The sequence below is a fragment of the Dendrobium catenatum genome, unplaced genomic scaffold (genome assembly GCF_001605985.2).
Source record: "Dendrobium catenatum unplaced genomic scaffold, ASM160598v2 fragScaff_scaffold_207, whole genome shotgun sequence".
Lineage (NCBI taxonomy): Eukaryota > Viridiplantae > Streptophyta > Magnoliopsida > Asparagales > Orchidaceae > Dendrobium > Dendrobium catenatum.
Window position 1 is genome coordinate 699,528 of NW_021318669.1, and position 15,056 is coordinate 714,583.

Sequence of the window (15,056 nt, forward strand, 5' to 3'; positions counted from 1 at the left end):
CCCTTTCCTCCATATCTATATTTTCTACTCCTTGGGTAACATCTCCTACTCCTTGAGTGTTTTGGTGTTCTACTCCCTTCTCCAAATTTTCTACTCCAATGGTAACCTCTCCAACATCATCATCATCCTTAACTCCAGGCATTTTAGGATCAAACTCATCAAACACTACATGTGTTGTCTCTTCCACCATAAAAGTCCTCTTATTAAACACCCTAAAAGACTTCCCAATACTGGAATATCCCAAGAACACTCCATCAGATTTTGGATCAAATTTTCCTAAGTGAGACCCACTAAGGTCCGGTTCTTCCTTTCAGCTACCCCGTTCTATTGAGGGGTCCTAGGAGCTGAGAAGTTGTAGATAATCCCCTTGTCCTCACAAAATCCTCCAAATCTTTCATTTTCAAACTCTCCCCCATAGTCACTAAGGATGGTCAAGATCTCACAACCTAGCTTTTTCTGAATTCAAGTAAAAAATGTTCTAAACTACTCAAAAGACTCTTTTTTGTGTGAAAGAAATCTAGTCCAAGTGAACCTCGAGTAGTCATCGATAATTATAAAACCATAAACTTTCCCTCCCAAGCTGGTAGTGCTAATGGGTCCAAATAAATCCATGTGAAGGACTTTAAAGGTCTAGAGATACTAATGTCCTTAATGGGTGAAAAGTGGAGTGAACTTGCTTTCCTAATTGGCAGGCATCACAAAGGTGGTCTTTAGAAAATTTCAGTTTGGGGACACCTCTAACTAGATCTTTTTGGGTCGCTCTTCTAAGGGTTTTCATACTAGCATGACATAATCTTCTGTGCCAAAATCATGAATCATCAACAATAGTTTTTAAGCAAAAATATATAGCGTATTAATGTTATTTAAATCAAGCATGTACACGTTGTTGATCCACTTTTCCTGCAAAACAGTATTGTTATTTAAACTTATAATGCATGAATTTTCAAAGAATTGTATGATGAAGCCCTTGTCACAAAGCTGGCTGATGCTGAGCAAGTTGTGTTTTAATCCATCTACAAGCAAAACATTTTCAATCATAAGGTTCTTGGAATTACCAATTATACCTACGCCTACCACCTTTCTGGTGGTGTTGTCTCCAAGAGTAACCTTGCTTCCTGTCCTGGTCTCCAACAAAACGAATTGATTGACATCACCAGTCATATATCGAGAGCAACTGTTGTCCAGGTATCACATACTCTCATGAGGCCTTTTGTGAGAGCTCACCTACAAAATGATCAAATGTCAAATTTAGGAACCCAAGCAGGTTTGGGTCACTTCTTATGAAAATTAGAATGCAATGCATGTGTGCTATGCTGTGAATCATGCAATTTGGGTCTCCACACCTAATATGTACTATGGTGAACAGTGTAAGTTTGTGAGATGTGTCCTAGCATGCCACAAGAAAAGCAATTAATTCCAGGAAAAGGATTTTTTAAATGGTTTGGGTAGTAATTCCTCTTCTTAAGTATTGGCTTTTGATCAAGTGTAGGTGTCATCCAATTTTTCTTAAGTGTATCCAATTCATTTTTAATCCTCAAGTTAGTACCATGTAAAACATCATTATCAATTCTCAAATTTTGCTCTATCTTTTTAGATTTCTTAAAATCAGATTCAAGTGAGGTGTGTGAAGCTTTTAATGAATCATGCTCTTTAATTAATTCAGAATGCTTTTTTATTTAAATCATCAAATTCATCAAGTAGAGCCATATGATTTGAATCAATTGTTGAATGATCTTTAATCAAAATTCCATGCTCCTTTTATAAATCCAAAAGCTCCAATTTTAAACTAGCATGAGTTTTCTTGAGTTTTCTATATAATGCATGAATTTTTTTATAAACTTCAAGGAGTTGGTCATAGGATAGTTCACATACCTCTTCTTGATCAAGATGATCATCTGCCATTAAGCATAGGTTTGTTGTCTCATCTTCAAGTTTAGTCTCAGATGAATCTGATGCAGAGTCTGCCTAAAACGCCTTTTGAAGTTTCTTTTCATCCTTCCTAAACTTGGGTTTCTCCTCACCTTTTTCTTTGCTTGAGTGAGGCTTAAGTGTAGGGCAATCAGCTTTCACATGTCCAGGCTTCATACATTAAAAAAAAACATCTCATTAGAACTCTTAAAATTTTTGTTTCTCTTACCTTTGTTCCACTTTTGATGATACTTTTGTTTCATCCTTAGAAAGCTTTTGAATTGCCTTGTGATTAAGTCAAAGTCAACGCTTTCAGACCTAGAAGAATCAGAGTCCATGTTGTTAGCCTTCAATGCCACAATTTTCTCCTTCTTTTTCTCACCTGCATCAAGATTTCTTTGATTTACCCCTTTCTCATAAGCAATGACTGAGCCAAGTAAGTTATAAATCGAATAGGTATTCAAATCTTTAGATTCAGGGATTGTAGTGATTTTAACGTCAAAAGAGGAAGGCAAGCATCTAAAAATTTTGTTCACTTTTTCATAATTTGAAAGTTCTCTTCCTAAGGCATGAAAAGAAGTTACAATATGAGTAAACCTTGTATACATATCAGAAATTGATTCAGAAGATTTCATACGAAAAAGTTCATAATCATGCAAGAGAATATACAAATGATATTGTTTAACTTCATTTGTTCCTTCATAAGTAATGCACAATCTATCCCAAATTTCTTTACCAGTAGATCAAGTAGAGATACGCATGTAATCTTCAGACTTTAAGCACAGAAAAAATAGTTTAAACACTTCACATTAAATTGAGCTAAATCTCTTTCATCAAAAGTACATTCAATAAAAGGCACTTCATTTTTAATTCCATTAAGTTCATGAGACGGTGGAGAATATCCTTCTTTAATAAACATCTACATGCGATAATAAGTTGATTGTAAAAAAGTAGACATGCAAGTTTTCCAAACATCAAAAGGTAGATTGTTAAACAAGGGTGGTCGAGTAATAGAATATCCTTCCGTTGTATTATGATTTCCAAAGTTAGCCATCGATAAAAATTTAAAAAGTTTTCAAACTCAGTTTTTATGAATCCCGCTCTGATACAACTTGAAAGTTTATTAGGAATGTTAGGCCCTTATGAACTAGCCCAAGACTAACCAAGAGGGGGGATGAATTGGTATTTAAAAAATCTTTTAACCAGAGCACAACAAAGCTCAAACCAAAATCACCATGAAAAACAAGTGCAAAAAAACAAAATGCGTAAGCAGTAAAAAGAGCACAAGGGTTTATAGTGGTTCGGTCAACTCGACCTACGTCCACTCCTCAGAGGCACCCTCCGAGTATTGCACTACCAAAGTGACTCTTGTTTTGCTCCCATAGCAAGGCGGAGAAGCCCTTACAAAAAACCACCTTTTTGCCACCCCCAGCAAGGTAGAGAACCCAGCTCTTTTTGCTTCCTCCTGAAGCAGGTAGATAACCTTGATCAATCGCTGAAGCTTACCTCTCCCAACCCTTCCAATGACAAGAGACTCTAGTGGAAGAAGAAGTGGAATAATGCTTGGAGCAACCTTTGTGAATATCCCTCATAAGCTCCCCCTCACAAGATCCTCTCTCTCTCCCTCTCTCTCTCTCTCTCTCTCTCTCTCTCTCTCTCTCTCTCTCTCTCCTCTAGGCTTTCTCAAGTCAAGAAAACAACAAAAGATTGTTCCAAATGTTAAATAATAGCTCTTAAATAAAAAAGCTTCAAAATAGCTCATTAATTGCTAGTTGCCGACATTATCATCCGGGACAATAGGTATATCATCCTATACGGATAGTGCAATTTAAGCTTAATCAACCAGGACGATCTAGGACTAATAGAAGAAAGGTGTTCCTATCGTCCATGATGATAATAAATTGCTATACGATTAGTTCAAATCACATGCTATCGACCAGACAATCGCTCGGAAAAAAGTTCTGGAAGACTCCAAAATAGCTTGATCGTCCGAGTTGATCTCACGATCGTCCCAGAAGATTAGTTCAAATCAGAGAGAAATTATCTAGAGCATCACCCAAAATTTGAGCTGGCCGATCCTGATCATCCAGACCATCGCCCGAAATTTTAGCTGTCCGATAATGATCGTCCAGGAGTGATGTCGATAATGATCAACCAGACAATCGCCCGAAAGTTTTTGAATTTATCATCCCGACTGATCTTGCGATCATCCAGGATGATGTGATCGTATCAATCATCCTTAATTGATTACCTTAAATGCCAGATTAATTTAGGCATGATTGTATCATATCGTCCAGGCTGATACAAGATAATCCTAGCCGATTTCCATAAATAAAGAATGCTTAAATAGATCATGGTGGCTAATTCTTTCTATTTTGAGGCTATCATCCTGGAAGATATAAGTGTCATCCAGGACGATCGACTAATGATGGCTTCCTTAACAAGATGTCCTGATTAGGGTTTCTGTTTTGAACCCGATCGTCCAGGATGATAATAATATCGTCCGAGACAATATGAGTAAAAATAGAAATTCTAAGTCAGGCAGAAAAATCACTCAAGTGTGTGTGTGTGTGTAGGGTTACTTAGCATTAGAACACTTCAAGGATTACAATTGACTCAAGAAAGAGAAGAAGAAAATTACAGACTAACTCAGACCTAGTCTACCCATTCTTAAGCTAGTTCCGATTACCGTCTAATCTTGTGGTCCTGAAATGTTAGTAGCCAAGGGATTTGTAGAGAAACAAGAGTGTTTGCTAATAACAAAATCATAATTTATGAAAATAGATTTGCAACAGAGTGGATGTAGGTCGAGTTGACCAAACCACTATAAATCTCTATGTTCTATTTCTTCTACTTCCGCGTTTATTTATTTTTTTGCACTTTGATTTTTGTGGTGATTTGGTTTTAAGTTTTGTGGTGCTTTGCTTAAAGAATTTTAAAAATATCAATTCACCCCGGCCCCCCCCCCCCCCCCCTCGGTTTGCCCCAGGCGGATCTTTATGGGCTTTTAGGGCTAGTTCTTAAGGGCTTAATATTCCTAACGAACTTTCAAGTGGTATCAGAGCGGGATTCATAAAAACTAAGTTTAAAAACTTTTTAAATTTTGATCCATGTCTAATAATGAAAATTGTAATACTTCGGAAGGGTATTCTATTACCTGACCATCTTTGCTTGATAATATTCCTTTTGATTTTTGGAAAACTCACATGTCTATATTTTTACAATCAATTGATTATCGCATGTGGATGCTTGTTAAGGATGGTTATACACCTCCAACTGAAAAATTGAACGGCGTTATTGTTCCACTTCCTTTTATTGAATGGACTCTAGATGATAGGGATTTAGCATAATTAAATGAAAAATATTTGAACTATTTTTTTGTGCTTTGAAATTGGAAGATTACTTGCGTGTTTCCTCTTGCTCTACCGAAAAAGAGATTTGAGATAAATTATGTATCGCCTATGAAGGCACTAATGAAGTAAAGCAATCTTATTTGAACATTATTTTACATGATTATGAAATTTTTTGTATGAAATCTCATGAATCAATTTCTGATATGTATATAAGATTTACTCAGATTATTACTTATTTGCATGCCTTAGGAAGAGAACTTTCTAACTATGAAAAGTGAACAGAATTTTAAGATGTTTGTCTTTCTCTTTTGATGCTAAAATTATTATAATTTTTTAGTCTAAAGATTTGAATACTTATTCGATTGATAACTTACTCAGGTCACTCATTGCTTATGAGCAAGGGGTGAATCAAAGAAATCTTGATGCAGATGAGAGGAAGAAGGAGAAAACGGTGGTACTTAAAGCCAATGACACGGACTCTGATTCTTCTGGGTCTGAAAATGATGATATTGCCTTAATTACAAGACAATTCAAAAGCTTTCTAAGGAAGAAGCGGAAGAACCATCAGAAGTGGAGCAAAGGTAAGGGAAATAAAAATTTTAAAAATTATATTGATATGATTTGTTTTGAATACAGTAAACCAGGACATGTCAAAGCGGATTGCCCTTCACTTAAAACTCACCCAAGTGAGGAGAAGGGTGAGGAGAAACCCAAGTTCAGGAAGGATAAGAAGAGAGTCCAAAAGGCATTCTAGGTAGATTCTACATCTGATTCATCTGAAACTAAACCTGAAGAGGAGACAACAAACTTGTGCTTAATGACAAATAATCACATGGTCAAGATGACCAAGAAGATGAGTGCTCTCACAAAAGGCCTCATGAGAGCATGTGGTACCTGGACAGCGGATGCTCTCGACATATGACTGGCGATGCCAATCAATTTATTTTGCTGGAGACCAGGACATGAGGCAAGGTTACTCTTTGAGACAATACCACCAGGAAGGTGGTAGGAAGGTGGTAGGAGCAGGTATAATTGGTAATTCCAAGAATCTTCTGATTGAAAATGTTTTGCTTATAGATGGACTGAAACACATCTTGCTTAGCATCAGTCAGCTTTGCGACAAGGAATTCATCATAAAATGTTTGGCAAATTCATATATTATAAGCTTAAATAACAACACTATTTTACAGGGAAAGCGGATCAACAATATTTACATGCTTGATTTAAATAACATTGAAAGTGATGATTCATTTTGCTTAAAAACTACTGTTGATGACTCATGGTTATGGCACAAGAGATTATGTCATGCTATTATAAAACCCTTAGGAAAGTGACCCAAAAAGACCTAGATAGATGTGTCCCCAAACTAAAGTTCTCAAAAGACCACCTTTGTGATGTCCGCTAATTAGGAAAGCAAGTTCACTCCACTTTTCACCCCATTAAGGACATTAGCACCTCTAGACCTTTAGAAGTCCTTGACATGGATTTGTTTGGACCCATTAGCACTACCAGCTTGGGAGGGAAAGTCTAAGATTTTGTGATTGTCGATGACTACTCGAGGTTCACTTGGATTAGATTTTTGTCACACAAAAATGAGACTTTTGAGGAGTTTAGAGCCTTTTTTACTTGGATTTAAAAAAAACTAGGTTGTGAGATCTTGACCATCCATAGTGACCATGGGTGAGAGTTTAAAAATGAGAGATTTGGATATTTTTGTGAGGACAAGGGGATTAGCCACAACTTCTCAGCTCCTAGGACCCCTCAGTAGAACGGAGTAGCTGAAAGGAAGAACCAGACCTTACTGGAAGTCGCCAGAACCATGCTTGCTGAGTATTCACTTCCAAAATACTTTTGGACTGAAGCAGTTAACACAGCTTGTTATGTGTTGAATAGGGTGAATGTTATAGCCAATTTAGATAAGACACCCTATAAGATCCTTAAGGATAGGACACCCAATCTTTCCCACCTTCATATCTTTGGTTGTAAGGTTTTCATTCACAATAATGGGAAGACTCACTTAGGAAAATTTGACCCAAAATCTGACGAAGGAGTGTTCATAGGATATTCAAGCGTTGGGAAGTCTTTTAGGGTGTTTAATAAGAGAACTTTGGTGGTGTAAGAAACTACTCATGTAGTGTTTGATGAGTCTGATCCTAGAAATCCTAGTATTGAGGATGATGATGATGTTGGAGAGATTACCACTGGAGTAGAAAATTTAGAGAAGAGGGTAGAGCACCAGAACACTGAAGGAGTAGGAGAGGTTACCCAAGGAGAAGAAAACATAAATCTGGAGGAAAGGAGTAAACCTTCACACACTTTGCCTAAAGATTGGAGATACTCTTCGAGTCACCCTAAATATTATAACTTAGGAGACCCTTCTAATGGAGTTTGGACTAAACATGGACTTAGGAAGGAAGTGAACCACTCTGCCTTTATCTCAATGACTGAACCCACCAACATAAACCAAGCCCTTTCTGATGAGTTTTGGATCTTATCCATGCAGGAGGAGTTGAGCCAATTTGTTAGGAATGATGTTTGGGAGCTTGTAGAAAGACCTAAGGGACATAGTGTGGTTGGAACCAAGTGGGTCTTTAAGAATAAGGTGAATGATTCAGATGTGGTGGTTAGGAATAAGGCAATATTTGTGGCTAAGGGGTACAACCAAATTGAAGTGATAAATTTTGAAGAGACCTTTGCCCCTGTAGCTAGATTGGAAGCCATTAGAGTGCTATTAGCCTTTGCCTGCTATAAGGGATTTAAGCTTTTTCAAATGGATGTTAAGAGTGCATTTTTAAATGGGGTAATAAAAGAGAATGTGTTTGTAGAATAACCCCCAGGTATAGAGAGTTTCCAATTTCCAAATCATGTTTTCAAATTAAAAAAGGTCTTATATGGATTGAAGAAGACACCTAGAGCTTGGTATGAGAGGCTTAGCACATTCTTACTAGAGAGGGATTTTGTTAAAGGGAGCGTAGACTCCACCCTTTTTGTGAAGAGAGTATGAGATGATTTAGTCATTGTTCAGATTTATGTGGATGATATACTTTTTTTATCTTATAATAAGAGATTATGCAATAATTTTTCAAAGACAATGAGTACAGAGTTTGAGATGAGTATGATGGGAGAGTTGTCCTACATTTTGGTACTTAGCATAAGACAATAAGATGGTGGAATTTTTATAAATCAATCAAAATACATAAATGATATTTTGAAGAAGTATGAGATGGATAAAACCAAGACAATTAAGACTCCCATGACCTCCAGTGTTCAGTTGGATAAGGACCCAAGTGGTAAGTCTGTTGATCAGAAGAAGTACAAGGGGATGATTAGATCTTTACTTTCCTGACTACTAGTCTAGCTAATATAATGTTTAGTATTTATCTTTGTGCTAGATTTCAAGCTGACCCTAAGGAATCCCACCTGATTACAGTTAAGAGAATTCTTAGATACCTTTTAGGGACCCAAAACTTTGGAATCTGGTACCCTAGGCACAACACTTCTTTTGAGATTATTAGATATTCTGATTCTTATTTTACAGGATGTAAGGTGGATAAAAAAATTACTTCTAGAACTTGTCAATTCATAGGATAGTCTTTAGTCTCCTGGTCTAGTAAAAACAAAACTCTGTTGCTCTTTCCACTGTTGAAGCTGAGTACATTGCTTTAGGAAGTTGTGTGTGAAAGTTCGTTAGGGATGTTAAGCAATATAGAACTGGCCCAAAGCTAATTAAAATATAGAGGTGATTTGGAAAGCTTTAAATCCAAAGATAAAACTCCAACCAAAATCACCACAAATAAAGTGCGGAAGAAAAATAAATGTGAAAGCGATAATAAGAAAAGAACACACCGGATTTATAGTGGTTCGGTCATCTGACCTACGTCCACTCCTTGGAGGCACCCTCCAAGTATTGCACTAAAATCGTGATCTTCTTTTAGCCCCCACAGTTAGGCGAAGAAGCCCTTCAAAATCACTTCCACCTTTCCCGGTGCGGCGGACGTCGCCGGGTCCTTTGACACCAAAGAGATCTTCTTCTTGGTGAACTTACCTCGAGAACAAGCCTTGAATCTGATGGTACTAAGGTGCGAGTTCGCCGGAGCAACCGTGTGGATCCCCCACCACACTCCTTGAGTTCCTCCCCCTCACAAGATCTTCTCCTCTCAAACTCCACCTTTTCCTCTCTCCCTTTCAAAGCTCTCTCTTCAAGTTTCCCCCACAAGAACGAAGTACAATGGCTGCAAAGACACTTACAATGTGCCTTGTCATGCTTAAATAGGAAGAGCTAAAAACAGAGCTCATTAAATGCAAGTTGTCGATATTATCTTCTAGGATGATAGGCATTGTCGTCCTGGCCGATCAGTACAAATTCAGCTCATCAGCCAGGGATGATTTGGGATGATCAGAAGAAAAATTGGTTAGATCGTCCTGGCTGAATATCAGCGATCATCCGGCCGATTAGTTTAAAACCGATTTCAATCGTCCTGATCATCGCCCTGAATTGCGAGCTGTTCGATGAGAATCATTCAGGACATCGTCCCGACGATCAGGCGATCGTCCCGGCCGATGTGATCATTCAAATCAACCATTAATCCTTTTCCAAAGATACCAGATCAATTTAGGCATAATTGATTTAGATCGGCCTGGACGATATAAATATCGTCCTGTCCGATTTCCTAAAACAAAGAATTCCTAAACTGATTATGGCGGTTGATTCTTTCTGAATTAAGACTATCGTCCTGGCCGATACATGTATCATCCAAGCGATATTCAATGACGCGCCTTAATGAGGATGCCGCTAATTAGGGTTTTCTGATTTTGGACATATCGTCCAGGACGATATAAATATCATCCCGGCCGATATTACCAAAAAATAGAAAATCTTATAGGGAACAAACAGGAATCTTCCAAGTTTACAAATCAACAGATCCCACAACAAATACAACAGACTCAAGAAGGAAAAGATTACAAACTAACACAGACCTAGTCTATCAAATCTTGAGCTGGTTCCAAATTCAGTGTCTGATCGTATCAGTGGACCTGAAACTTAGCACAAAAGGCATCGTAAGAGAAATAAGGAAAGTTTGCTATCATCAAAAATCATAAATCATGATCCACACAATCTCGGCCCCTTTTTGATGATGGCAAACAATTCAATTTGAATTTTTAAAAAGAACTAATTTCTCCTAATCTCCCCTCACTAGAATTAACACTTTTTAAAAAATAGGGGAGAATGAAAATATTTTTGTTATTTTTAATTTTTTGGAAAATAACAAGATACAAATATGATAATAGTACAAATAAATTCCAAGATACAAATAACGATAACAGTATAAAAATTTCAATAATACGTTTCTCCCCTTGAACATTAATCTGAAAGAGAGGAAGGGCAAGCAAAATGATAAAAAAAACATTTCCTGAATCTACGTGAAAAACAAATATTTTTTAAAATTAGAAAGTTACCTCTTTGTTTTAATCAAAAACTTAGTATAATTGGATGACAATGCATAGTCAAAAAAGGTTAGAAATTCATAATTTGATAATCCTAACTCAAGTTCTTTAAAAGGCAAAAAACTTTTTGACTCAAGATCTAAATCAAGGAAAAAATTAGAGAAAGAACCAATAAATTTTTCAAAAAACACCTTCCATAAATTATCTAATAGAAGATCAATGCATAAATTTTTTGATCAAGAATAAAGATTTTCAAACTCAAGTATCGAAAGTATCAGGATTTTCTTAAAGCTTTGTTAGAAGTAAAGAATGGTAAGCATTAACTTTGTGCTCATTTTATGCCCTTGACATTGGTTAGCGACTACGCATCTTTTGATACACTTTGTGTATTCTATATTTCATATTTGGCTCCTTTTGCGCATCTTTTATTTTTGGGCATTAATTGGTCCAATTTTGTTTGAATAATGACTTCCTTGTTCATCTAATTCTTAAAAATAAAGAAAACCTCTTGGTGACAAAGCGAATTGGCTTGATTAAGAAAATTAATGAGTTTAGATTCACAAAAACTTTGCAATATTCTTATGCGATAAATGAAAACTGTGGGAGATAAAAAATTTTGTTTTCAAACCCAGTTTTAAAAAGAATGAAAAAGATTTTAAATCAAAAACTATGGATAACCTTTTTTTAGAAAACAGAGATTGAGAGTTTAAAAATAAATGGGTTTTCCTTCCTTTTGACTGTTTAGAGAAGTCAAACACAACTTACCCCAAGATTTCAAGAAAAATCTGGAAGTATATTTTTCTTTTTTTTTTTTTTTTTTTTTTTTTTTTTTTTTTTTTTTTTTTCTTTTTTTTTTTTTTTTTTTTTTTTTTTTTAGAAAAAGTAAATGTGTGGTGTTGATGGGAAAAAAAAATTTAAAGAAATAAAAACATTCGAGACAAAAAAATAAAAATAAAAAAAAATAAAAAAACAAAAAGGACACAGAACATAAATAAGAACATTTAACCATTATCTCTTTCTGATCTGATGCTTCAGAGACCAGATCTGCCCATAGAGATTTTTTGCTTTTCATTATTCCCCTGTTTAAATTTAACTTCGCCTTTCCTGCTGCTTTTGCGGGAAAGAATTTTTGAATTAGGGCAACTCAATTTTTCATATGTCCAGGCTTTCGCTGCAGTCGAAAGCAAATAACGTTAGATAAGAATAATGGACATCCTACCACTTTTACCTTTTTTCCACTTTTGCTTTTGCTTAAGGTGAGCTTTGTGATTTTCTTGACAACGACATTGCCTTCGTCTACCAACCTAGGCTATCTCTTTCTGTATGCTCCAGCTTTTAGAATAAAGAGGTTTCACGTCTGCATCTAAAAGTCTTTGACCCAACTTTGCTCGTAGGCAATGAGTGAGCCAATCAAAAATATCATAAATATCATTCAAATCTTTTGATTCATAAAATAGGGGCAACAACTTTGGTCCATCAAAATTTTTTCAAGTAAAACAATGAAGAATTTTATTGACCTTTTTCAAAAATTTGTAAAAAATCTTTTCCTAAAGCATGTATATGAGTTTTCAATTTGAATGAATCTGGTATACATGTCTAAGATCTGTTTCCAAGGTTCACATGGAAATAATTTCAAAATCATGCATTAAACAAATTCACACTTGGGATTTGCTGATTTCACTAAGTGCCTTCGTATATGGTGTCAATTTATCCCAAACTTCCCTTACCTGTAGTGTAGATGAATACTAACAATGAAATCATCAGGAATTTAAAGCACAAAAAAAGCAGTTTAAAGATTTTGCATTCAATTGAGCATTTACTTGTTCTTCCCTATTCCATTGATAAAAATGAATATCAGTTTTAACTACATTAACCATTCGTGACGGTGATGAATAACAAAGTTAAAATTATATGGCCACATGCGAAAATCAAATCGATTGCAGGAAAATGACATGCGAGTTTTTCCAAAATAATGACATATTTTTCAAATAAAGGAGGTCTGGTGATTGAATAAAGCCTTCCGCAACGGTTACATTGCCATGGATCGAAAAATTCAAAAAGCTTTTAAAAAACTTTTTCTTTTCAGTAACGCAACTTGGCTCTGTACGAATGTTTGAAATTCGGTTAGGGATGTTAAGCCTATAGAACTGGCCAAAGCTAATTAAAGATAGTTGTGATTTGAAAAACTTTAAACCCAAAGATAAAATCCAACCAAAATCACCACAAATAAAGTGCGAAAGAAAAAATAAATGGAAGCGATAATAAGAAAAGAACACACCAGATTTATAGTGGTTCGGTCAACTCTGACCTACGTCCACTCCTTGGAGGCACCCTCCAAGTATTGCACTAAATTGTGACTCTCCTTTAGCCCCACAGCTAGGCGATGAAGCCCTTACAAAATCACTTCAACCTTCCGCTGCGGTGCGGCGGAGTCGCGGGTCCTTTGACACCAAAGAGATCTTCTTCTTTGGTGAACTTACCTCGAGACAAGCCTTGAATCTGATGGTACTAAGTCGAGTTTGCCGGAGCAACCGTTGGAACCCCCACCACACCCCTTGAGTCCTCCCCCTCACAGGATCTTCTTCTCCTCTCAAACTCCACCCTTTCCTTCTCCCTTTCAAGCTCCTCTTCAAGTTTCCCCATAAGAACGAAGCTACAATGGCTGCCAAAAGACACTTAAAGTGCCTTGTCAAGCTTAAATAGAAGAGCTAAAAGAGTCATTAATGCAAGTTGTCTGAATTATCTCCAGGACGATAGGCATTTCATCTGGCCATCAGTAACAAATTCAGCCTCATCACCCGGGAGAGGGGAGATCAGAAGAAAATTGGTTAACATCGTCCTGGCGATATCACGATCGTCAGGCCGATTAGTTTAAACCAATTTCAATCTCCTGATCATCGCCTTGAAATTTCGAGCTGTCCGATGTAGATCGTCCAGGGACATCGTCCCGACCAACAGGCGAATCGTCCCGGCCGATGTGATCTATCAATCACCATTAATGCTTTCCAAAGATACCAGATCAATTTAGGCATAATTTGAGTTAAGATCGGCCTGGACGATATAAATATCATCCTGCCGATTTCCTAAAACAAAGAATTCCTAAACTGATTATGGCGTTGATTCTTTCTGAATTAAGACTATGCTCCTGGCCGATACATGTATCATCCAGGCCGATATCATGACGGCTGCCTTAATGAGGATAGCGCTAATTTAGGGTTTCTGAATTTTGCATATCGTCCCAGCCGATATTATCAAAAATAGAAATCTTTATAAGGCGTATGGAAAAAATTCCTTTCCGGTATCTTTTATCAAAAATTCACAGAATCCTATAGATCCCCACACCCAATAACAACAGACTCAAGAAAGGAAAAAGAATTTAGCAAACCTGACAACAGACCTAGTTCTACCGCAAATCTTGAGCTGGGTTCCGGGATTGCCAGTCTGGATCGTGTGGGACCTGAGAACGTTAGCACAAAAGGCAATCGTAGAGCAATAAAAATGTTTGCTATCATCAAAAATAATAAACCATGATTCCGCAACAGTGTGGTCCCAAAGTTCTTTGGTTAAAATAGTAAGTTACTGGGATTTAAGGATTACCTGTAGGCACCATCTCTGTTCTTCGTTGACAACAACTAGTGCATCTGCATTTCTAAGAAATTCTATCCCAACATTCAAGGACTAAGCACATTGACATAAAGCATCAGCTTTATTAGAGACCATGTGACTAAAGGAGACATTTGAGTTACATCATATTGGAGATCTAAGAAATCAACTGGCTGACATAATTTACTAAACCACTAGCCTTCAACACTTTTTCCAACAATTTAAGGACCATAATGGGTGTGATTGTCACTAATGCATTCAAACTTGATTTCCTACTAATGTTTCTAATCTTGTTGATTACTTTGCTGTATTTTTTCTAATTTTTTTATTAGGTTAGTTTTTATTTTGTTTTTTGGTACTTTATTTTCATAGCCTTGCTTTATTTTTCGCTTTCAAATCAATTGCTAATTGATATCTTATGGCTTATTCTTTTATTTTGAAAATTTATAGTTAAAATGTTTTACATCTTCTAAATCTACTAAAGGGTAGAAAAAAACACCCGATGATTTGTGGTCTCTTTCTCTAACCCTATTTTTGGTGGTAAAAATTTATTTTCTAACCAAAAGTCTTATTCAAATTAACAACTGGATTTTTAAAAATTGATATTCTTTTCCACCGTTTTTACAGTAATCTAGCATATACTATAATAATCAAGTTTTTTGTTATGTTACTGGTCAGAATTCTCGTTATCATGTCATGAATCTCGTCACATGATTTTTTATATGCTGTTTTGTGGAGTTAATTGTT